Here is a 25,710-nt window from a genome sequence, read left to right as displayed (position 1 = left end):
GAACGGGAGACACTACGGAACCATTTGCGAGACAGACTGGGAAAGACTAACAACGCTCAGGCAAGGATTAGAAGGCCAGGGGCCTTCTTATAGACCAGGAAATCGTGGCAGTTGATGGTGATGACGATTTCCTAATTGCGCGCGCTGGCCCTTTAAGGCCGGGCGCGAGCGTGCGCGCGCACCCTACCGGATCCAGCCGAACGGAGCGGAAGTGAGCGCTGGCATCTCCTAGGAGGGAGACGGAGGCCAGCGCTCACAGATCCATGGCTGCGGGCGTCGGGAGGTGAGTAAACCCGACGGCCCGCGGCCATGGGCGCTACAGTATCCCCCCTCTTACGCTGCCTCTTCTTGGGGCCAGAGTGAGAGAGGAACTTTTTAATAAGAGCAGGAGCACTTAGGTTCTCTTCTGGCACCCAGGACCTCTCCTCAGGACCAAACCCTCTCCAGTCCACCAAATAGAAAGTCCTTCCTCCTACTCTCTTGCGGTCCAGGATCTCCTTTACCTCAAATACATCAGAAGGACCGCTGGGAGCAACTGTGGAACTAGAGGTCTTGCTGTAGTGGTTCAGGATCACTGGTTTCAGGAGGGACACATGGAAGGAGTTAGGGATTCTGAGGGTAGGAGGCAACCGCAGCTTATAGGAGACAGGGTTAATTTGTTGCAGGACCTCGAAAGGACCAAGGAACCTGGGAGCGAACTTGTATGAGGGCACCCTCAAGCGAATGTTCCGAGAGGACAGCTAGACTTTAGTCCCCGGAAGATACTGAGGTGGCTCTCTTCTCCTAGTATCTGCCTTTCGCTTCATGCGTTCGACCGCCAGCAAAATAGAGGACCGGGTCTGTTTCCAGATTTGCAGGAAGTCCCCATATGCAGAGTCAGCAGCGGGTACCTGAGATGAAGTCGACACAGGAAGAGGGACTCTGGGATGTTGACTGTACACGATGTGAAACGGAGTGGAAGTGGTGGACTCACTTGTGTGGTTGTTGTATGAAAACTCCGCCCATGGAAGAAGCTGTACCCAGTTATCGTGCTGTGAAGAGATGAAGTGGCGGAGGTAATTTTCCATGACCTGGTTGATCCTCTCAACTTGCCCATTGGACTGGGGGTGATAGGCAGAGGAAAAGTCCAAACTCACATCCAGGAGTTTACAGAGGGCTCTCCAGAACTTGGAGGTAAACTGAACCCCCCGGTCGGACACAAGGTGAAGAGGCAAGCCATGCAAGCGGAAGATGTGCAGAATGAAGAGACTTGCCAGTCGAGGAGCAGAGGGTAGGCTGGTCAGCGGGATAAAATGTGCCATCTTAGAGAACCGGTCCACCACCACCCAGATGGTGTTGCATCCTGCTGAGAGAGGAAGGTCCGTGACGAAGTCCATAGCAATGTGCTGCCAGGGGGCACTGGGTACAGGCAGGGGTTGAAGCAGGCCGGCAGGCTTGCTGTGAGTCACTTTGTTGGAGGCACACACCGTGCAAGCAGAGACAAAGTCCAGAACATCCTTAGGTAGCGTGGGCCACCAGAAGTGACGAGCGACCAGGTCTTGGGTTTTACGGACACCAGCGTGCCCAGCCAGTTTAGAACAGTGTCCCCAGCGGAGAATTCTTTTTCGGTCTGCCAACCGAACAAAAGTTCTCCCCGGAGGGATATCTCTAAGCTGCAGAGGATTGGCGGTGACAACGCAGGATGGGTCTATGATCGTCTGAAGGGACTCCACCGTGTCTTCTGTCTCAAATGATCTGGACAGGGCATCGGCCCTCACATTCTTGTCAGCGGGACGGTAGTGGAGCAGAAATTGGAAACGGGTGAAGAACAGTGACCACCTGGCTTGACGGGGATTCAGTCGTTGAGCAGACTGAAGGTAAGTAAGATTCTTGTGGTCGGTGAAGATCAGGATGGGGTGAGCAGCGCCCTCCAGAAGGTGTCTCCACTCCTCCAGTGCCAATTTGATAGCCAGTAGCTCCCGATCTCCAATGGAATAGTTGCGCTCAGCAGAGGAAAACAGTCTTGAGTAGTAGCCACATAATACTGCCTTTCCTTTGGAGCTCCTCTGGAACAGAAGTGCGCCTGCACCAACAGAGGAAGCATCCACTTCCAGTGAGAACTGCCGAGATACGTCAGGGTGATGGAGGATTGAAGCTGAGGTGAAGGCTTTCTTGAGGCTAATGAATGCGGACTCTGCCTCTGGAGTCCACACCTTGGTGTTCACACCCTTCTTGTTAAGGGTAGAGATGGGGGCCGTCAGAGAAGAAAAGTTCGGAATAAACTGCCGGTAGAAGTTGGCGAAACCCAGGAACCGCTGTATGGCCCTTAGGCCTTGAGGACGTGGCCATTGCAGGACAGACTTTAGCTTCTCAGGGTCCATCTTAAGGCCTTGATCCGAGATGACATAGCCCAGGAAGGGCAAAGACCTCTTTTCAAAGGTGCATTTCTCTAACTTGGCATACAAGCGATTCTCTCTTAGTCGCAGAAGAACTTGACGAACATGCCTCCGATGGGTCATCAGATCTGGGGAGAAAATTAGAATATCATCGAGATAAACTACAACACACGTATAGAGGAGATCTCAGAAGATGTCATTAACGAACTCCTGAAATACTGCGGGAGCGTTACACAGTCCGAAGGGCATCACTAGGTATTCGTAGTGCCCATCGCGGGTGTTAAATGCCGTCTTCCATTCGTCACCCCAGCGAATCCGGATTAGATTATAGGCCCCACGCAGATCTAGCTTGGAAAAAATTTTTGCTCCTCGTATGCGATCAAACAGCTCGGAAATGAGTGGCAATGGGTACTTGTTCTTGACCGTGATCTGATTGAGACCACAGTAATCAATGCAGGGTCGGAGAGATCCATCTCTCTTTTTAACGAAGAAGAATCCTGCCCCGGCCGGGGAGGAAGATTTTCGAATAAAACCCCTCTCCAAGTTATCCTTGATATAGGCTGACATCGATAAAGTCTCTGGCAAGGAGAGAGGATATACTCGTCCACGGGGAAGAGAAGCATTGGGAACCAGTTCAATGGGACAGTCGTAATTCCGATGTGGAGGCAACGTCTCAGCCTCTCGTTTGCAAAAGACATCCGCAAAACTGGCATACTGAGAAGGTAGATCGGAGAGTGACTGAGGCAGAGGAGGCACAACAGGACGGACTTGTGATAGGCAATGGCTATGGCATCTGGAACCCCATTGAAGAACTTCTCCAGAACTCCAGTCGAGTGTCGAGGCGTGTAGACGGAGCCATGGCAGACCCAGCAGGATAGGATTGATAGCCTTGGGTAGTACCAGGAAGGAGATATGTTCCGAGTGAAGAGCTCCGACCCGTAGTGTCAACGGCTCAGTGATGAGCATGATCGGATCAGGCAACGGTAGACCATTCACCGAAGCAACTGCCAGGGGTCTCTCCAGACGGACTGTGGGTAGTTGAAACCGGTCCACTAGATCCTGGTGGATAAAATTACCAGCCGCTCCAGAGTCAAGATAGGCGGAGGAAGGATGTGATGCCTGTCCGGTGACGATGGCCACAGGTATCGACAATTTGGAAGAGGTTTTAATGTTTGGAGATGTTCCACCTAGAGTTGCTTCTCCAATCAACCCTAGGTACTGGAGTTTCCCGGTTTCTGTGAGCATTGGCGCACAAAATGACCCTTGAGGCCACAATACATACAAAGTCCAGAGGAGCATCTGCGCTGCTACTCCTGTTCAGATAACCGGACTCTGTCTACCTGCATGGGTTCCTCAGGTAGCGCACTAGGAGTGGACAATAGTGGTCTCTGGGCAGAGGGTGCTGGTCTGTGGGCCCGGCTCTCCTGACAAACCTCTTGAGAGCGCTCCCGGATTCTCATGTCAACCCGGGTGGCTAACAGGATGAGGGCATCCAAAGTAGAAGGAAGGTCGCGGGCTGCCATTTCGTCCTTGATGTGAGAGGACAGTCCCTGCCAGAAGGTCACCACCAGTGCCTCATTGTTCCATGCCAGCTCGGCTTCTAAGGTACGGAAGGAGATAGCATACTCCCCTACTGTGGAGCCCTCTTGCTTGAGGGTCAGCAGAGTGGCTGCGGCAGAGGATGTTCGACCCGGCTCCTCGAACACGGCACAAAAGGACTGCAGGAACAAGGCTAGGTCCGCGGATACAGGTCCTTGTTGCTCCAAAATCGGGTTTGCCCATGCGAGGGCCTTGCCAGCGAGGAGGGAGATAATAAATGCCACTTTGGCCTCCTCGGAGGGGAAGAGATGAGGCCGTAGCCTAAAATGCACTGTGCATTGGTTGAGAAATCCTCTACATGCTCTGGGGTCACCGTCGTAGCGAGGAGGAAGAGGCAGAGGAACTGAGGATCCGGAACAAACAGGGGGAGCAACAGGCAGTGGCACGGCAACAGCTTCAGGGGGAAGAACCGGGGGTGGAACAGCGAGTAGATCCAGACGGACCAGGATAGAATTCACTGCCTCAAGGAGTTGATCCTGACGTGTGCGGAGGTCCTGCATCTCTGTCTGAATCTTCTGTACTGGGGTCTTGGGCTGGCCAGCGGGTTCCATGGCCTGAGCGTACTGTCACGGGCACAGGGTATGTGGACCCACTAGGCCGCTCCGCCGTAGCGGGGAGGCAGCTGACCAGGTCACAGTCTAAGCAGAAGTAAATGGCAGACAGTATGCTTGGGTCCCTGAAATAGTCCGGGCGGTGGCTGTGGCTTCAGCACGGATGAAGGCAGGTGCGGCAAGTGGCGCCAAACGTGGCGGGCAGTATCCGATGACACTTGACGTGGCAGATGGCACTTGACGTGGCAGATGGCACTTGACGTGGCAGAAGACACTTGAACGCGGGTAGGCACAGGAACAACACGGAATACAGGAACGGTAACAGGGCACGGGTAACAGCTGGAACGGGAGACACTACGGAACCAATTGCGAGACAGACTGGGAAAGACTAACAACGCTCAGGCAAGGATTAGAAGGCCAGGGGCCTTCTTATAGACCAGGAATTTGTGGCAGTTGATGGTGATGACGATTTCCTAATTGCGCGCGCTGGCCCTTTAAGGCCGGGCGCGAGCGTGCGCGCGTACCCTACGGGATCCAGCCGAACGGAGCGGAAGTGAGCGCTGGCATCTCCTAGGAGGGAGACGGAGGCCAGCACTCACAGATCCATGGATGCGGGCGTCGGGAGGTGAGTAAACCCGACGGCCCGCGGCCATGGGCGCTACAGAGGTGCAGTTCGACCACGAACCGGTCAGTGGGATTAGCTGTCAGTATGACATAGGTAGTAATGTCATCTAACAGTTTGTGGACCATTTTAGTGTAATCCAACCGGTCCATGACAACTACATTTCCCCCCTTATCAGAGGGTTTTAAAACTATCTCGTCATTTCTACATAAGTCATCCAGTGCCAATTTTTCACTATCACTAAGGTTTCCGAAAACCTTAGATTTATCATTTTTCAATTTACATAAGTCAGTACACACCATCTTGACAAAGATGTCAATATGACTAAACTGAGAAAATGGAGGGGTTAGTTTGGACTTTGGTCGTAAGGAGGAAAAGGGGCCAGTGGCAGCCGCAACTCCAAATTCATTTTCCTCAAGTAATGTTTCAAGATCTTTTAGGGTCTTTTGTTCCTCATAGCTACACATTGTGCCGTCCCGGGAAATGTTTTTGAAGTGTTTATGTAATGCTTGTTTCCTAGCGAAAAGATTGATATCCTTTGACCAAATGAAATCATCAAAGGCGGGTGCAGGCGTATACGACAGTCCCCTCCGTAACAGGGTTTCTTGATAGGGATTTAGCTGTAGTGAGGATAAATTAGAGATTTGCATCTTTGCATCTCTGAGATCATGTGTACTAGTTGGTGTTATTGTTTTGGACCCCAACGTGAGTTGGGTGGTCCTAAAAAAGGAAAAGTAGTAATAGGAGTCATAGGTGTATTTGCACTGCTTAGTAGACTGGGATTGTTCCCATTGGCTATTTGTTCCACGCCAGAAGTTTGGGGCATCTGAAGTGTGTTTGAGAAGCCTAATAGTCGTGAGGCAACAGAAGTAGAGGACGTGGGTTTGAAACTGGTGGGGAAACATGCCCCACTTTGATTGGAATGATCTACTGTAGGGGACCTAGACGTAGTAGAAGTTCTCTTGGATTAATTAAATTTGTTATTTTTGTTGTTAACCTTAATTTTACGTTTAGTGCCCAACCTTAAGTTCTCACTGGTTAACCTAAAGTCATCAGTACCCGAGGTATCAGATTCTGAAAAATCTGTATAGACAGAAGTCTGTTTAAATATAGGCTGTGAACGTGTTTTATATGTGTACGCTTGTCCCGTATCAAAGTCCCTGCAATCGCGAATATATTTGCGATGTTTGCGTTCTTTTATTTCTCCTTGCAATTTCTCGATATTTTTCTGTAACTTAATTTCAGATGTATTAAACTCAGGGGAGGATTTAAATGTCTGTATATCCTCAATCTCTTTTTCAAGTTGAACTGCGGTTAAGTTGTGGTCGCGTTTCTCGAACTCTAAGAGGTAGCTCAGCATGCGGAGAGAGCTATCCGTCAGGAGCTCCTCCCACCCTTTGATGAAAGTACTGTCGTTCCGGTATAGATTAGGTACAATATTGATACGTAAGCCTCTATATACTATTTTTTGCTGTATATAAGTTTCCAGACTTGCTATTTCCCAATTTGATCGAATGAATTTTAAATATGTTTTTTGTAGATCTTTAAACGCTGTGTGAACATCAAATTGATGTAAAGGAATTTTTTCTTTGGTGAACACATATGCAGCTTCAGCGGTAAAGCTCTCTGGATTGGGCTTTTTGGATAAGAAGCCAGCCATAACCTAAATATATATTGGTAATTAATTTGGATGTTCCACAGTGTGAACAGGGTCCAGAAAAAAGGGGTGATTAACCCTATAAATTTGCAAGAAGATATGGTTTGGACCCTTGGTAACTGGCAGGCCAGATACAACAATGGAAAAACAAATGCCAGAGGCAAAGAAGCCCTATTTCCCAGCTACCATAGGAATTGTTAAATTTTAAAATGTAATCTTTATTATGCTAATTCAGCAAACAGACAGACCAAAAAATCCACAAGGCTGTGTCCCCCCCCCCCCCCCGGTAGACCAATCGTATCAGGAAATGACAATCTTACACAGGGCATCAGTCTCTATGTAGACGAAATCCTTTCACCGTTCGTCTCCTCCTTACCCTCCTTTCTAAAGGACACCAAAGACACTATCGCCAGGATCCAGGAGATCAATGTCACTCAAACCACTATACTTGCCACCATTGACGTGGAATCATTATACACCAACATTCAGCACCATTTAGGTTTAAATGCAGTCAAACACTTTCTAAGCACCAAAGGTACTCAATTTCATCTGCACAATGATTTTGTTTTATCACTGCTACAATTTCTACTTACACATAACTGTTTTGTTTTTGATAGAAAATATTATAAACAAATAAAAGGCACAGCCATGGGCACTGTTTGTGCACCCACTTATGCAAATTTATTTTTGGGGTGGTGGGAAGACACCATTGTTTTTACGGATGATTTACTTTCTTTCACATCACATATTTTGTTCTGGGGGAGATTTTATCGACGATATTCTCATTTTCTGGGATGGTGATATTAATTTATTTAATGATTTCGTTCTGGCACTTAACAAAAATGACATTGGCATGAGGTTCACTCATGAAACACACAGGAGTGAAATTAATTTCCTTGACCTCAAGATCTCCCTGGACCCTGGTGGCAGTCAGTGGCGTAACTACCGCGGTAGCAGCAGTAGCGGCTGCTACGGGGCCCGGGGCTTGAGGGGGCCCGTGCCGACAGCCGACACGCCCTCCCAAATGCCCGGTGGCGCCGCTAGCAGCCGTTATGGCTGCTACAGGGGTGGCGCCGCTACTGTGGGGCCCGCGCCACCGAGCCTTACACAGGCACTCTCATGCCTGTAGGTGTCGCTAGCACCGGAGGGGGCCCCGGTGCTAGCGGCAGCCAAATACATGTATTCGCATTGAATGGCCGGGCATGTTCCGTGCCTGACCATCCAGTGCCTTACAATGACACTGATTGGCTAGCGGCGCGATGACATCATCGCGCCGCTTCCATGCTTGGAAGGTGCTGATTGGCGGGGCAAGTCATTCTGCCCCGCCAATCAGCGTCATTGAAGGACGCTCATTCAGCTCCTTCAGACATGCTCAGAAGAGAGCATGTCTGCATCGCCAGTGAACAGCGTGGGAACCGGAGAATGTGAGTATGTCAACTTTATATATTTTTTTCCTCATAAAAATGAGAATGGCATTATCTATAGTGGGGGGGTCGTCTTTATGTGGGCTATTATATATAGGGGGGTCTATATGTGGGGCAGTAGCTACAGGGGGGTCTATATGTGGGGCAGTAGCTACAGGGGGGTCTATATGTGGGGGTGTGGGCCACTATATACAGGGGGGTCTATATGTGGGCCACTATATACAGGGGGGGGGTCTATATGTGTGGCACTAGCTACAGGGGAGGTCTGTATGTGGGGATGTGGGCCACTATCTACAGGGGGGTCTATATGTGGGGCAGTATATGTGAGACACTATACAGGGGTGGGCTATATGTAGAGCACTATCTATAGGGGAGCTATTTTTTAGGGTACTTTCTATAGGGGTGGGCTATGTGTGGGACACTATATACAGGGGTGGGTTACCTGTGGGGCACTAGCAACAGGGTGGCTATATGTAGTGCACAGTCTACAGGGGTGGGCTATATGTGGGACAATATCTACAGAGGTGGGCTATACGTGGAGCACTAACTATAAGGGAAGCTATATGTAGGGCAGCACGGTGGCTCAGTGGTTAGTACTATTGCCTTGCAGCTCTGGAGTCCATATGTGGGCACTATCTACAGGGGCTTCTATGTAGGTCACAATCTATAGGGGGCACTATCTACAGGGGGCACTGTGTGTGTGTGTGTGTGTGTGTGTGTGTGTGTGTGTGTGTGTGTGTGTGTGTGTGTGTGTGTGTGTGTGTGTGTGTGTGACAGTTATATTTAGAGGTGTTGAGAATTTTAACTTTGTTTATAGGTGCAGAAATGTTTTAAAAGTGAGAAGCTGAAGACATCTAAACAGAAAACTGCAGAAATGGGTCATGGCCGGGAGAAATCCATCATAGATGTCTGAACCGGAGGGAGAAGAAAAGAACTAGAATCTGATACGTCACCGGTGAGTCACTTAATGTAAATGTTTATTCTGCCTCTAATCAGTATTGTAGTCACTGTATGATCTGCAGCGAGGTGATGGTGGTATGATTTTTTTTTGTGAAACCGCATCTCCCAGCATATCCTTATCATTGTTTCGGCCATGCTGGGAGCTGTAGTTTTACGCGGTACAAACCTATGCGCAGTTGCGTAACTACCGCTATAGCAGCTGTAGCGACTTCTACGGGGCCTGCAGCATGAGGGGGCCCGTGCCACCCGCCGCACGGCCCCTCCCATGGCCGCAGGCTCCGCTAGCAGCCGCTATGGCTGCTACAGCGCGACGCCACTGAAGGGGTTGTTCCTACAAAAGACATGCATCCCCTAACCACAGGATAGGGGATACATGTGGGATCTCTGGGACGCCCAGCGATGAGGAGAACGGGGGACCGAAAGTCCCCCTTAAGTTCTCCATGACAAACCTCGGACTTCCGTAGTCTGTCTGCAGCTCCATGGAAATGACTTGCGCACCGGTCGTGCTTGTGCGCATGCGTGACCAGCGCTCCTTTCATTTTTATTGAACTGCGCAGACGCCGGAAGTCCGAGGTTAGTCATGGAGAACTTCGGGGGACTTTCGGTCCCCCGTTCTCCTTATCGCTGCCAGCGATCACACATGTATCCCCTATCCTGTGGATAGGGGATGCATGTCTTTTGTAGGACAAACTATAGGCCGTTTTTTTTTGGGGGGGGGGGGGGGGTCTGTATGGCGTAATCTACAGAGGGGGCTGTATGGCGTTATCTACAGAGGGGGCTGTATGGCGTTATCTACAGCGGGCTGTGTATGGTGCTATCTATAGGGGGGCGCTGTGTGGTGGAATCTATAGGGAGGCACTATCTACAAGGGGGGGGGGTTGTGTAATACCCAGCAGAGGGGGGGGGGCCCCAGTCAAAAGTTTGCTATGGGGCCCAGTCTTTCCTAGTTACGCCCCTGGTGGCAGTGTACATACAGATATTTTTCGGAAAGCCACTGCCACGAATAGCCTCTTACATTGGCAAAGTCATCACCCACCGGCCCTTAAAAAGGGCATACCGATAGGGCAATATCTCCGAGCCAAGAGAAATTGCTCTGATGAACAATCCTTTCAGATCGAATGTGATGAACTATACAATAAATTCACGGCACGTGGCTATCCGAAAAAATGGCTACACAGGGCCTATGCTAGGGCTAATGCAACTGATAGACAGAACTTAATTCAGGACAAAAGTAAAAACCGCGTTACCACCGAGTCATCCAGTGCCATTCGTTGTATTGGTACATATGATGTCTGTTCCTCCCAGGTTATGGACATCCTTAGAAAACATTGGTCAATACTTACCATCGATCCAGATCTTGAAAAAGTAATTTCAGCGGCTCCGAGTATCACTTACCGCAGAGGTAAGAACTTACGAGAACTCTTGGTACACAGCCACTATTCCACAAAAAATAATTGCCAACAGACTTGGTTAAGGTCACCAGTCAGGGGCTCCCAACCCTGTGGCCGTTGCTCCTTCTGTCCTCTTATGCCCATGACAAAGACCTTCACCAATCCACCCGATGGTAAGACCTACACTATTAAGCAGTTTATTAACTGTCATAGCAGCGGGGTGATATATATAGCGAGATGTCCCTGTCCCAAATTGTATGTGGGAAAGACCATACAGGAATTAAGAAGGAGAATCTCCAAGCATCTGAGTACGATCGATCAGAAAGAGGATACTACGCTGTCCAGACATATGCACCAACTACATGGGGGTGACACCAAGCTACTTCAATTCTGGGGTGTCACCCAGATTAAATTAGGACCCAGGGCTGGAAATCTAGATCAGATTCTACTGCAGGAGGACGCACGATGGATTCATCGTTTGCGTTCCCTCAGCCCCTCTGGTCTGAATGAAGGATTTACATTCGCAGCTTTTCTCTGATATTCGTGTATTGAGTTCAGTGTCACGATTACCGTGTCACGAGCCCATAATCTAATCTCTATTCGTATGTTTTTCAATCTTTACTTCCTACAGAAATAGGATATAGAAATTACAGACACTGTCCAACCATTGAGTTCTGATGGCCTCATATTTTCTCAGTTCTATTTGGGGTATTCCTATCCTCTTGTGACTTTTAATAGGGACCGCTCCTGATAAACACTCAGATGTGCTTTAAGAATTTACTACCAGTATCTATTGTATATCGATTGTCCATTTGACTTCAGAGGTCTACAGCTATGTGTATTCAACACAAACCCTACACGCAAATATAATTCTACTACCGTTATTATCAATTCAGCTTAGAGCTGACATACAAGTGTGCACATACACCTATAGTTATACCCATGCCTTTGCATATGATTGGCATCTTATTGGCAGCGATATTTGCTGTCACATCACTGATCCCTATTATATATTTAATAAATTATTCACATCGCGTAGTCTCAACTACTAGTATATATCTAATATCCAATTTTAACACCAGTGACTTGTGGATATATAATCGATCTAAATATAAACGCAACACTTATCCTATCTGATCCTTGCGAGTGGCCCCGAGTGTAAGTACTGAATAAGCCCTAAAGCGCATGCGTGAGCTTTCCTGCTCAGCTGCCCGGGCTTCTTATTGTTCCATTGGCAGTTCTATCTGCAACTCAAACTGGGGTCGGAGATTCCCGCCCACCCCCACTACTATTGGTTCTACCCGTACACACACCCCCTAATACGTCATAGAGGATTCCCATAACAGTGAGAACTTCTCGGCGCGCCGTCGGTAGCCCCGTGAACCCCTGAGGATGCTACATATGTAGCGAAACATGTCGGAGGGCTCTCCTTTCAATTTTAATACATGCTGGATCTTAGGGTTTAACAATTTAACAATTTAACTGCTCAGGAGTCCATTGGTGTTATCCACGTTCTCCAGACTTTGCCGGTCTACAGACATAGACGGCAAATACACGTGCATGCTGACACAACCACTAATGGTTGCTGACCCGATCCCTGCACTGAGAATTTTAACCATTTATGTTGGTCTGTCTGTTTGTCTGTTTGCTGAATTAGCATAATAAAGATTACATTTTAAAATTTAACAATTCCTATGGTAGCTGGGAAATAGGGCTTCTTTGCCTCTGCCATTTGTTTTCCATTGTTGTATCTGGCCTGCCAGTTACCAAGGGTCCAAACCATATCTTCTTGCATAGACTGAGATTTGTGACGTTATTTTCTATGCAAGTAATTAGTGCTCCAGGTGCCATCTAGTGGCCAGTGTTGGTAATTTCCTCCATTGTGTAGGTGAAAAGCATTCTGGGAAGAAGAAGGGCAGTCTCTTCTATTTCTGCTCAGAGAGAGGACCATTTGATTCATTCCATCCCTCTTGTCAAAGTATAGTTGGTAAGCAGATAGATGGTTTATATTACTGGCTATCAGCAGCCACATGAATTCTGTTAGGACAGTATTCACTCTGTTACATGGGACTGTAATATATCAGTTGGTGTAGTTGTGAAGCTCGGCCTCGCCTCATGGTCGGCCATGTCTGGTCCTATACTGTATTTGTACTGCCATACACTTCATACTGTACTATAACTGTTATCTCTACTGTTTATTTGCATATAGGCTTAATATATGTCAGCCTGTTACCTGTATATGTAGTACATTTATTCAATGTGCCTTGTTCTTATGTATTGCTGTAATCTAATGGCATGTATATTCTTGTTTGTTCCTCAGTTTTACCCTAATCCTGTGACCAGTTAATAAAGCTACAGACTTTCAACCAGTCTCATTTATTGGCTAGTAGGAAGGTGTTTAGCTGCCTGTCGAGCTCCACATAGACCCCAGGGGTGCGTGAAGTGGGGGAAGAACAAAGGGGTTGTGGTGAACAACGTTTACACAAAGTATTTACTTGTGATACAGATCTCAATGCCTTACGTCCCTAGGTTTGAGGTGTTTCCCCCATTATACATAAGAGAACATCTCGTCCTGGGTATCCACTCCGCCTACAAGTGGATATATCATCCACAAGGGGACATGTGGTGACGACCTCTCTGGGATCAAATGGCAAAAGGAGTAGAGACAAACATGTCATTCATATGCTCTATAGTAGTCTGTATCACTTACATTAAAATCAATGTGAAAAACTTCACAGAGCCCACATAAAATTATACAGGACCCTGGGATCTTTCAAAATGAACCGATCCACATTCTAGATGTACATAAATTGATTGAGTTGATATAGGGCAAATGGGAAGAATCATTATTTTATCAGCATTGCTACATCGTGATCCAGAGTATCCACTCAAGCACAACGTATGGTAAAAAAAAGAAAACATTTTTACTTATAGAATGAACTTTTTTCTATAGAAAAAAATAAATATATATAAGAAAACACACTTGTCAAAAACATATGAGTCCAGGGTTTCTTATTTCAGACGGTGAGAGTTCAGTCACGATATCAAAGTATCAATCTAATTGAGAAAAGAAGAGAAAAAAAATCAAAATACTGTTACATAAAATGTTGTAATGAAACTGTCCCATATAGTATTCCATTAACCAATACTAGACGATATCAATAGAACAAGATCTAAAGAGTCAAACTCAGGCAAGGGGATTCAATCTGGATGTCCTGTACCAAGTGACAATCACAGCTATATGAGAGAAAGAAAAAGGAAAAGATCCATAGGACTGTCCAAAAGAGAAACCAATCCTTTCATTTTTATTTGTAAACATTGTGACATCCTGGGGACCACTTAGCTCATGGGATCGTCATCTCCCAGGTGAGATGGTTGGCACACATAGAAAGTTCACTCCAACTCCTTGAGTAAAAGGTTTAAACCAGCCGCAGCTAGCTTTATTGTCTTCACAACAGCAATCAGTGGTACAACAATAAACATACAAAATAAACCCTAGGCCGTCCAGCCTCTAACTAACACATTCAGTGTCCCTCACTATGTGACACTGAGCCTTGTGCTCAGCACCTCAAAACCTTTACAGCTTTACCTCACACGGTGGTTACTATCACAGGCTAGCATGTCTGTCTTCCCCAGACTGAGAGCCTTGTGTGAACAGCACACACCTGAATTAAAGAGCCGTCTCAGGTGAAACCTAACTAGGCTCATCAGACAGCCCAAGACATGGACTGTCTGTATGGAGTGGAAGCCCGCCCTTCTCCTTCACACTCCAGCAAACCAGGCCCTATTCCAGGCTTTACACCCAAGCAACAGCAGAGAAAACCCTCTCTGCTGTACATGCTCCCTGGTTGTTTAAAACCTGAGTTTCTGCACTGTCCAGTTGCTGCACTGCTACTTATCCCCCCCCCATTTGATAAAGGCCGTAGGACTGATCACATTTCAACCTCCCTCCAGGGTCAAAGCTCCTACGTTGGGACATAAACACACATAGGGTCACCCCTACAGTAACAGACATTTGATAATCACCCCTGGGTGTATTAGACAGGTGCTCCTGCAACTCTTCTATGTTGGCATGCCTAGCATCCTCATCCCTTGTAGGCACTACTAGCTTTTGCTGATCACAGCCGTATTTACATGTGTGGTGCCCTACCTTCAGGGACCCGTCCACCTCCATGAAGTGGCTTTGTGTGTCACCCCTTGGTTTAGACACTGGCTCATAGTGTTCAGTAACACTCATCTCGTGAGTTTTGGTATACACTGTACCATCTACCAAACTACCTTCAGACGCTATACTCCCCTCCATCTTGGAGTTTTTCATCTCAGCATTTAAATGCTCAGACTGTACGTCCAGAGACAATTTTTCACCGCACTGACCCGACCCCTCTGGGTTACTTCTATCAGACCCGGTAGTGGTTGTCTCTGCAGCAGCGTTAGGGCCCGCATCCTGCTTAGTGGTATAGCACCACTTGTTGCCCTTAGCAACCTGTCTTGTGTCACATGCAGCTTCCATGGCTAGACCACACTCTGCATTAGTATCCATTAAACCAGCCTGGAAGACTCCCTCTATTGCTCCCCTTACCTCCTGGGAAAGTGCGGGAGCTACCTGGGTCTCAACGTCTACATGTGAAAGACCTGCAGGCGGCAGAACTTCTAAGGGTGAAGCAGTAACCCTTCTCACACTATACATAGCAGTAGTGTCCTCATTGGTACCATTGACAGCCACAACCTCTAGGGTAATGTTTTCATGTACATCTGGTTCACTACTGGGCGGTTCATTAGTGACCGAGGCCACAGCCACCAGCGCACACACCTCACTGACTCCACTGTCCAGGAACTCATGTGCGTCACTTAGGACTACATTCACACTGGTGTGGTCGCTCAAATAAAAAGGTAGATCACTGCTGCTGGATTCAGCTGACTCTGAGGTGACCCCAACCACATTCTCAGACCTGTAGAGTTTATCACCACTCCACTCACACATCGCAGCAGTATACAGCTGGTTGTCATTAGGAACAGTGCACACATCACATGCAACAGTCTCAGTTTCTACAGGATAGGAATGACCTGTAGGGGGCAACATTTCTAAAGGTGCTACAGTCACCTCTATTGCACCAGGCACATTTTCATCACCATCACTAGGTATGGCAGGGCTGTACTCCAGGTTACCACCATCAACAATCCCAACCTCTAGGGAAATCTCAGATACACCTGGCACATCTGTTTCCAAGGACACATCCTCTGGATTACCATCAGTAACAGTACGCACATCACATGTGACACGCTCGACTTTCTCAACTACAGCCTCAAGGGGCACACTTGAACTAATCCCCTCTTCTGTCTCGGCTGCTGTTTCTTTTACAGCCTGTTCACACAATGCATTAACCTGCTCAGGCTGGGTGACATACTCATGGCTTAAAGAGGCACTGTCACCAGATTTTGCAACCCCTATCTGCTATTGCAGCAGATAGGCGCTGCAATGTAGATTACAGTAACGTTTTTATTTTTAAAAAACGAGCATTTTTGGCCAAGTTATGGCCATTTTTGTATTTATGCAAATGAGGCTTGCAAAAGTACAACTGGGCGTGTTGAAAAGTAAAAGTACAACTGGGCGTGTATTATGTGCGTACATCGGGGCGTGTTTACTACTTTTACTAGCTGGGCGTTCTGATGAGAAGTATCATCCACTTCTCTTCAGAACGCCCAGCTTTTCAACACGCCCAGTTGTACTTTTGCAAGCCTCATTTGCATAAATACAAAAATGGCCATAACTTGGCCAAAAATGCTCGTTTTTTAAAAATAAAAACGTTACTGTAATCAACATTGCAGCGCCTATCTGCTGCAATAGCAGATAGGGGTTGCAAAATATGGTGACAGAGCCTCTTTAAAGACATGTTAGGCACAATTTTGGACATTTCACTAGTGTCATCACATAAACGCTGTGCATCAAATACATGTGCATAATTTTTAGCAGGCATTTCCTGAATCACATTATCACTTGACATCATTACCACTGGTGCATTTTCCCTTTTTGGCAGTGGAGCAGCACACCCTGCAGAGGACTTTTCCCTGTAATGCTTATCGGAGATATTGCCTTTCTCCCAAAACTGCCAAAAATGAGGGAAGTCCCTTCCCAGCACAAACTCCTCAAGTTCCTCACATTTTAGAAGTCTGTGCTGCACAGTCCCAAAATCAGTTTCAAAGTCAATCAGAACGGTCTCACCCATCTCAGGATCCTTCTTCACGAACAGCAAAATGTCCGGATGCACCCTCGAGAACTCTCGGCGAAGATCCAGACTGACCAGTAGCGGAATCCCACGAACCAACACTTCACGTGTCTTCTCTTGCACTCTCTCTGGCCTCCTGACCAGAGAACAATCAGGTGCACATCCATCCGCTCGATGGCATCTCCAACAGCGCTCCATTTGTTGAACAGCCGCCACATGCTGTCGGGGTTGGTTGCTCCTAGCAACCACATCTGTGCGATCCAGCACACTTGGCTTTTTAACAGCTGCCCAACATTGCTTAGGATCACCTTTTCCATCCAGACAATAGTCCGCTTGCAAAGATTCCCACCATGGGTCCGGGTGGTTGCCCTTAGCAACGGTCCTCACAGCTTGTATCACAGGTATGCGTGCTCTTTGCTCTTTTCTGCAAACTGTCTGCAACACGTCAGGAGTATCCGGCATCAATGCAGCTGGCGTTGAAAGGCATCTACTTGGCTTAGAAGGCTGTGTATCCTTGGACAGTACTTGTGCCCTTAAGGACTCTCCATTTGCTTCGAACTGTGCCAGGAACCTCTGGTTATCCTCCCTCTGCTTGGCATTTGCTTCTTGCAGCTCCGCATTCGTTTGCACTATCTTTTTGAGGAGTTCCTCAATAAGACCCATTGCAATGGAAAAACAGTCTCTTTAATTGGGATTCTGGCCCTTTAAATTTCACTGCATACTTCTTGTGCCATTTTATTGCCAAAAGCAATTCTCCGCCATATGTGACATCCTGGGGACCACTTAGCTCATGGGATCGACATCTCCCAGGTGAGATGGTTGGCACACATAGAAAGTTCACTTCAACTCCTTGAGTAAAAGGTTTAAACCAGCCGCAGCTAGCTTTATTGTCTTCACAACAGCAATCAGTGGTACAACAATAAACATACAAAATAAACCCTAGGCCATCCAGCCTCTAACTAACACATTCAGTGTCCCTCACTATGTGACACTGAGCCTTGTGCCCAGCACCTCAAAACCTTCACAGCTTTACCTCACACGGTGGTGACTCTCACAGGCTAGCATGCCTGTCTTCCCCAGACTGAGAGCCCTATGTGAACAGCACGCACCTGAATTAAAGAGCCGTCTCAGGTGAAGCCTAACTAGGCTCATCAGACAGCCCAAGACATGGACTGTCTGTATGGAGTGGAAGCCCGCCCTTCTCCTTCACACTCCAGCAAACCAGGCCCTATTCCAGGCTTTACACCCAAGCAATAGCAGAGAAAACCCTCTCTGCTGTACATGCTCCCTGGTTGCTTAAAACCTGAGCTTCTGCACTGCTACAACATTAAGAGGATAGTCTACATTCAGAACATTTGGATGTAAAGAGTTCAATTTACTAATCCATTGTAGTTCTCGTTGTTTTAAAACTAATTCCCTATTACCACCCCGTTTTATTGGGGGGAACACTAAGTATGATGGTGAATTTGAGCTGTTGTACCTGATGTCCAGCCTCCATGAAAAGTTGTGCTATAAGCATTCCTGTTTTTTGGTTCGTATACTAGATTTATGATTGTTTAATCTCATACGTCACTCTGACGTAGTTTCACCCATGTAGGTCAAATTGCACGGGCATTGTAACACGTATATCACAAAGTCACTTTTACATGTATAGAAAGAATTTATCTTAAAGGACTTGTGAGTCTTTGGCTGTGTATATATATCAGCTCTCATCATTAATGAACAATTTTCACAGGACAAGCAAGAGAAACATCCCCTGCATGTCATACAGGTCTGTCCGCTACCCCTCTTGCCAACATCTGGTTTTACCAATCTGTCTATTAAATTCCGAGAGTTTTTCTATATGAGAATCTTATCATAATAATTGCCCAGAACATGCCAGTGTTTTTTAATAATCCCTGCAATACTGGAACTATTATTGTTAAAGTGGACACCATCGGAAGTCTGTTTCTTTTAACCATTTTGTTTTTACTCTGACTTAATTCCTCTCTGCTCAACCGTTTTACTCTATCCAAATGTTTTTTTTATAATACTTTTTGGGTAACCCCTATTGAGAATTTTTGGTTCAATCCAAAGTCTAGATCCATTGGATCATCCACTAGCCTCTTTACCCTTAGTAACTGCATCAAGGGTAAGGACTTAATCATCCCACTGGTATGATGGCTATCATAGCTCAGAAATGTATTACAATATGTCGGTTTCACATATAAATCAGTCCTCAATTTGTTATTTTGTATAAAGACCATGGTGTCAAGGAACTGTAAATTTGTGTCTAAAACCATTCTAGTGAATTTAATATCAGGGTTAATGTTATTAATGGCTTAAAAAAAACTGGTCTAAATCAGACATTTCCCCAGTCCAAATGAGGAAGACATCGTCTATGTATCTCGACCACCGTAGCACAAAAGACACCTTTTCATTGACACATGTGTCTCCCAATTGTCTATAGACCACCTGTAAATACATGGATCCATAACGACAACTGCACCCCCTTTATCAGCAGGTTAAACAACCAGGTCATCGTTATGGAGCAGATCATCAAGGGCATTTTTGTCTCCAACAGTAAGGTTATGTTTTGTCCGCAATGTTAGACCGGATTGGCATTCATCCTTATATTTCTCAACATCTTTTAATACAGATAAAACAAAAGTTTAAAACCATGGGAATTGTACTTATTAAACAAATCCCATTTATTAAGACACAACTCCTGACATTTTATAGTATCTTTATGTACAGTAACCGTTTCTTGTTGAGAAAACCATGCATTTAAGCGGACTGACCTATAAAAATTATTCAGATCTATGTCTAGTTGTAACCAATACATATTCATAATATGGCAGAATGATAAACTCTTATTTAAAACAGACAATTCTATGGATGATAGACAATGTGTGGAAATATTTACCACCTATTTGTGTTGGGAGGTGTCTTCCTCCCCACTTGTTATGCCGATCTCAGATGTTTCATACTTCTTGTTTTTAAGCCGTCTGTTATAGTGTCTCCCTCCCCTCCTTGTGCACCGTTGTCTTCTCTTGGGTTCCTCAGAGGCACATCTAAAAAGTCATCATTAATTGACCGTCATTTCTTGTTTCTAGACACCCTAGTTTGTAAGTCCCTTCGTATAGGTTTCTGTTGTTGTAGTTGTTGTTAGTCCTGCTTCCAGTTATAGACCCTTCCAGTCGCATAATCGTCCCTGTCGTGGAACCACTTGTGACGCTTTATCTCCTCCTGTTCCCATTGGAACTTTTGAAGAATAGAATTAAATCTTTCAAGATAGACTAGAAATTCATCACCAACCATTAGTGTTCGGAGTTTTTCCTCCGATTCAACCTTTCTTTTGTTGCAGTTTTCAATTTCCAATTGTAAGAACTCAATGTTAAGTAGAATGACATCCAATGCGTATTTGTTGGATAATCCTTCCAGTCTGATGCAGAAATCGATGTTACTACGAAATAAATTTGGTTTCAAATGGGACCTCAATCCACGAGGTATAATCTGATGTCTATAATATTCACTCAGTAGTGACAAATGTAGTCTCAGACTGATATTCCTCCTGAATTCATACTCAAAGATGCGTTTGATATCCACCTTAGCCAGGACACCCAGAAATGCCCCATCTCCCAAGGCGCCACACAAAATCCTGTTCACATCGTCAGTGGTATAGGAAAAGATGTTTAATGAAGTATTCAATGTCTCAGTTTAGATACTAATGGGGAAAAAAAGAGTCGGAGCAGTACTGTGGTATAATGTACGCCAAATAAGGCTGGTGCTAAACTTCAGGACAGGGAATGACCTCTGTTCGCAGTGTGCTGTCGCCATTTCTTTTTCTGCTGTATATTTGCAGTCACAGGTGTTCTTGCACCTGCATACACGTTTTGTATCATTTTGTTGGAATGTGCTGTTTAAATTTGTGTTGTGTTTATGTGATTCATATATGTGGGGTTAGTGACTGCCTCCGTTTTTGTTCTTGCACTCCTCCCATTCTGCCCTGGCTGATTTTAATTAGTTTACTGCTGGTTCCTACCATCCCCAGATATATATGTAGGCTTAATCCCAGTTCTGGGTGTACGTGCAGAGTAGGTCCCCACCTTACAGAGGTCGCCTTGTCGTGGCAGGTGGGCAAACACTTTTTGATCAAAATGTGCTCTAAGAACCTCCCTATTTGTAAGTAGATTTAGCAGTAATGCATATTTATTTATATTTGGTGGCTTAGGTGGCATTAGTGTTCGCAGTGTGCTGTCGCCATTTCTTTTTCTGCTGTATATTTGCAGTCTCGGGTGTTCTTGCACCTGCATACACGTTTTGTATCATTTTGTTGGAATGTGCTGTTCAAATTTTTGTTGTGTTTAGTTGATTCATATATGTGGTGTTAATGACTGCCTCCATTTTTGTTCTTGCATTCCTCCCATTCTGTCCTGGCTGATCTTAATTAGTTTAGTGCTGGTTCCTACCATCCCAAGATATATATGTAGGCTTAGTCCCAGTTCTGGGTGTATGTGCAGAGTAGGTCCCCACCTTACAGAGGTCGCCTTGTCGTGGCAGGTGGGCAAACACTTTTTGATCAAAATGTGCACTAAAAACCTCCCTATTTGTAAGTAGATTTAGCAGTAATGCATATTTATTTATATTTGGTGGCTTAGGTGGCATTAGTGTTCGCAGTGTGCTGTCGCCATTTCTTTTTCTGCTGTATATTTGCAGTCACAGGTGTTCTTGCACCTTCATACACGTTTTGTATCATTTTGTTGGAATGTGCTATTCAAATTTTTGTTGTGTTTATATCCTGAGGATATGTCATAGATGTCTCTGATGGGAAAAACCCTTTAAAAGCACTTCAAAGTCGTATGGATGAACAACATGATCAACCAATCGGTAAGTTCCCTACTACTGTTTTACCCAAATCCCGAAAATTTCCGTCTCTCTCCCTGTTTCCACATATCGATCTTTTTGTGCGATTGGTTAGCAGGGAATTTAAACGCATTCCCAGATCCATCAAGCAGGACAATTGCACATACCAACAAAGGGCTGCTACTAGAGAATTGGGCCAGATGAGGGATATTGTTATAAAACCGTCCGAAAAAGGCGATAACATCGTCATCTGGCCCATAACATTATATGAAAGAGAAGCATTGGGCAACTGTGGGACCCTATTTGTTACAAAATGATTAGATTTAATCCACTCATCAAATTTAATTTGCAATTGGAACAAATTGTATTAAGTGCACTTACCAAGGGCACTATAAACAAAAAAACAATACGACAGTCTTTTACCTACAAAGCCGGCAGTAGCATGCCTGTACATGCTCCCCAAAATTCACAAATATGCCACCCAGCCTCCGGGCCGCCCCATTGTATCAGGGATTAATAGTCTATGTGAACCTATTTGCAAACTCATTGACTTCATACTACACCCTCTAGTGGAAGGTCTTCCTTCATATTTAAAAGATACAACGAATATATTACGGAGGATGAATGGAGTTTATTTGGAGTCTTACATGAGCATCGTCACATGTGATGTGGTATGCCTTTATACCTTGTGACAACTTGGGGCAAGTTAGCTCGCAGGATCGCCATCTCCAGGGTAAGATGGTTGGCACACTTAAGAATTTTCACTCCAACCCAGTGGATTCGGTCTGAAACTGGCCGCAACCAGCTTTATTGTCTTCATACAGGGAAAGCAGTTTTACAAAACAGTTCAAAAACAAACCCTAGGCCGTCCATCCTCTAACTAAACATACAGCTTCCCTAGCTATCAGGGTGAAAGGCCTTCTAAGCACCTCATAACAAACATATGTTCTTATCAGAACCTCTAACTCCCACAGGCTGGCAATACTTGTCTTCCTCAGACTGGGAGCCTTGTGTGAACAGATCACATATTTTTTAAAGGAGCCTTAACAGCTGGCAGCTAATGAGACTCATAAGGCAGCCCAAACCCTGGACTGTCCTAAAGATGGAGTGGAACTTTTACTATTCTCTTCCACTCCAGCAACCCAGACCTTTTAAATATATAATGTTGGGCCCAAATCCTGCCCCTTAGGAGCTGCACTGCTACAACCTCAATACGACATATCGACGGTCTAGAAGCTACGAAACACTTTCTAATGACATCTAATCTTTATCCCGACATGGGTGAGTTCATTTTATAAGTACTCGAATTCTCCCTAGTACATCATTCTTTTTCTTTTCAAGGAGTGTACCAACAGCTCCAGGGTACAGCTATGGGGGCATCATGTGAATCCTCATATGCAAATTTGTTCCTGGGGCTGTGGTAGTGCAACATCTTCCTGACTGATCCCATCCCCCTGTTATGGAATCACTGGTTGAGCAATTCTCAAGGAGGACGTTTTATGGAATTACTATGTAAGCGATTCCCCAAAAGGCTGCTGGAGACTGTCGGGACTGAGCGTGCAAATAAATCTGCAACCCCAAATCCATCACAACTCTGATCAACAGTGTCTAAGGCTACTCTATGGTTTTCGCCAGAGCCTACCGCAAGGAAGGATGGTTTTTGCTGCATAGAACCCAGGTTGTTTTAACAGAGTTTGGTGTTGGATAAGAGGTGCAATGCAGGCAATACCAGAACAGGTAACAAGACAGCCAGAGGGTAAAAAAAAAGTCCAAATCACAAAGCTAGGGTATGTCAAGAATAGCAGAGGTCAGTACCAGCCGGGAGCAGAAAGTCCAAATCCGTAAACAAAGGGTAAGCCCAGGCCCAGTTCAAAAAGTCAAAGGTACAGGGTTTAGTCAGAAGCTTGATCAAACACATGCGGCATGGAAAATCACAAGCAAAGAACACAGAAGCAACCCAGGTTTAAGTACTCCACCCTTATACCTGATAGGAAGAAAGACAGAGAGAAGGGATAGGCTGAGCAACTAAAACCAGAACCGACCAGAAGTTAGATTAGTAGTCATGGTAATCTTAAAGGGACGGACGTTTCCTAACACCCTGATTGAAAAAGTTAATCTATGGGGGCGTTATATTGATGATATCATCTTTATCTGGCAGTGTAAAGGATCTGCCAGGCACAACTTCTGTGTATACTCCCATAGCTAATCAGTCTGCACCTGAGTCTGTGTCTCTGAGACTGACTCCATCTTCCACCACTCAGGATGGCAGGCTTAGGAGTGGGAGAGCCTATCGCAGCCTGGCCAGACGGAGCTAGCTCCCGCCCTTGTCTATTTATACCTGCCTTTCCTGTTCCTCCTTTGCTTGTGATTCTTCTCGTGTGGTTTCCTGGCCCAGCTACAGCTTCTGACTATTTGATCCTGCTCCATACTGACCCTGGCTTACTGACTACTCTCCTGCTCTGCGTTTGGTACCTCGTGCACTCCTGGTTTTGACTCGGCTCGTTCACCATTCTTGTTGCTCACGGTGTTGCCGTGGGCAACTGCCCCTTTCCCTTGCTTTGTGTTCCCTTGTCTGTTTGTCTCGTGCACTTACTGAGCGTAGGGACCGGCGCCAAGTTGTACCCCGTCGCCTAGGGCGGGTCGTTGCAAGTAGGCAGGGACAGAGTGGCGGGTAGATTAGGGCTCACTTGTCCGTTTCCCTACCCCCGTCGTTACAGGCAGGAGACTGATCAGGAACGTGCTGCCTATATGGAAAGTCTAAATAACAACTCCTTCAATATTAAACTTACATATAAAGCTGGGAGAACCAGGAAGAATTTCCTTGATGTTCAGTTCAATGTGGTGGAAAATGGCCTAATTACAATGGATGTATTCAGAAAATCTACGTCTGTGAATTCACTTCTGCATGCCGAGTCATCGCATCCATCCAATCTCATCAATGCCATACCGATTGGCCAATTCTTAAGAATCCAGAGGATTTGTTCTGATGGTCGGAGCTTATAAAACCAAGCAGGTGAGCCCAGTAGGCGTTTGAGATCGGGGTTATAGTGTACAATCTATTAAACAAGGCTATATTAGAGCAAGAAACTCCAAACGTGAAGATCTACTTTTGTCCAAAAAAACTGGCAGAGGGCAATCTGATATTGTTCGATTTATTACCCCATACAATTCGAGATGCCTTGAGATGCGGTCTGCACTTCGAAAATATTGGGATATTATTTACACTGCTGAGATATTAAAGCAATACATACCGCAAAGACCATCGATAACATACCGACGATCCAAAGGATTCAAGGATTTATTTGTGCGGAGCTACTATCCGGGTATAATTACCTGTAAGATTTTTGGTACAAAAGGTCCTAGATGGGGTTGTAAGCCATGAGGAAAATATGTTGCATGTCCAAATGTGGAAATTGCTGATAATATCTCTAACTCACATAGGGACAAGGAATTTAAGATCACACATTCCATTGGATGCAGCACTATTGGTGTTATATACTATGAGACCTATCCCTGTGATAAGGTATTTGTCAGACTCACATCACGCAAACTAAGGCGACATGTAAGAGAACACGTTTTGGAGATTCAATCAGCATTAGACAAGACGGATTTCTAAAGACATTTACCTCGACACTTCAAGGCATGCCACGAGTGCGACAGCTCAATCCTAAAGGTAAAGAGGCGTTGATCGAGTGTTAATAAATGGGAGGGAAGGAAATTGGAAACGCATTTTGGCACAAAGTGAGGCCAAATGGATTTATACTCTTGATATCGTTTACCCTAGGGGTTTAAATGAGCAAATTATCTATGCCCCTTTCTTATAGAATATGAATTTTGATGCCTTAATTCATTAATATGCTTGCAGTATTCTTCCCTTGGATACAATGGTTTCATAACTTTCACTTTGAAACAGTGTTTTTTTTTTCATACTGCTTCTCTCTACCAAGGGTCTCAAGCACGTGTCCCGCAGGCCGCATGCGGACCCTGAGTCTGTCATCAGCGGCCCGCGGGACACAAAGCCACTAGTATCGGCTCTGCTGCGGGACTCTGTGGAATTCCCTG

The 25,710-nt window shown here is 45.8% G+C and overlaps 1 long non-coding RNA gene across 1 annotated transcript in view; it reads right to left on the bottom strand.

Moving 5' to 3' along the window:
- Positions 1-13,562: 13,562 nt before the first annotated feature.
- LOC142658016 (uncharacterized) overlaps positions 13,563-25,710 on the bottom strand; it is a 97,232-nt gene continuing 85,084 nt past the window's right edge. The window contains exon 3 of the long non-coding RNA XR_012850017.1: positions 13,563-13,636. This is a non-coding gene — a long non-coding RNA (uncharacterized LOC142658016). The remainder of the gene's footprint in view (positions 13,637-25,710) is intronic.

This window comes from Rhinoderma darwinii, chromosome 7, assembly GCF_050947455.1.
Source record: "Rhinoderma darwinii isolate aRhiDar2 chromosome 7, aRhiDar2.hap1, whole genome shotgun sequence".
NCBI classification, from domain to species: Eukaryota; Metazoa; Chordata; class Amphibia; order Anura; family Rhinodermatidae; genus Rhinoderma; species Rhinoderma darwinii.
Note: the sequence above shows the minus strand (reverse complement) of the source record. Positions and strands in the feature narration are given on the sequence as shown.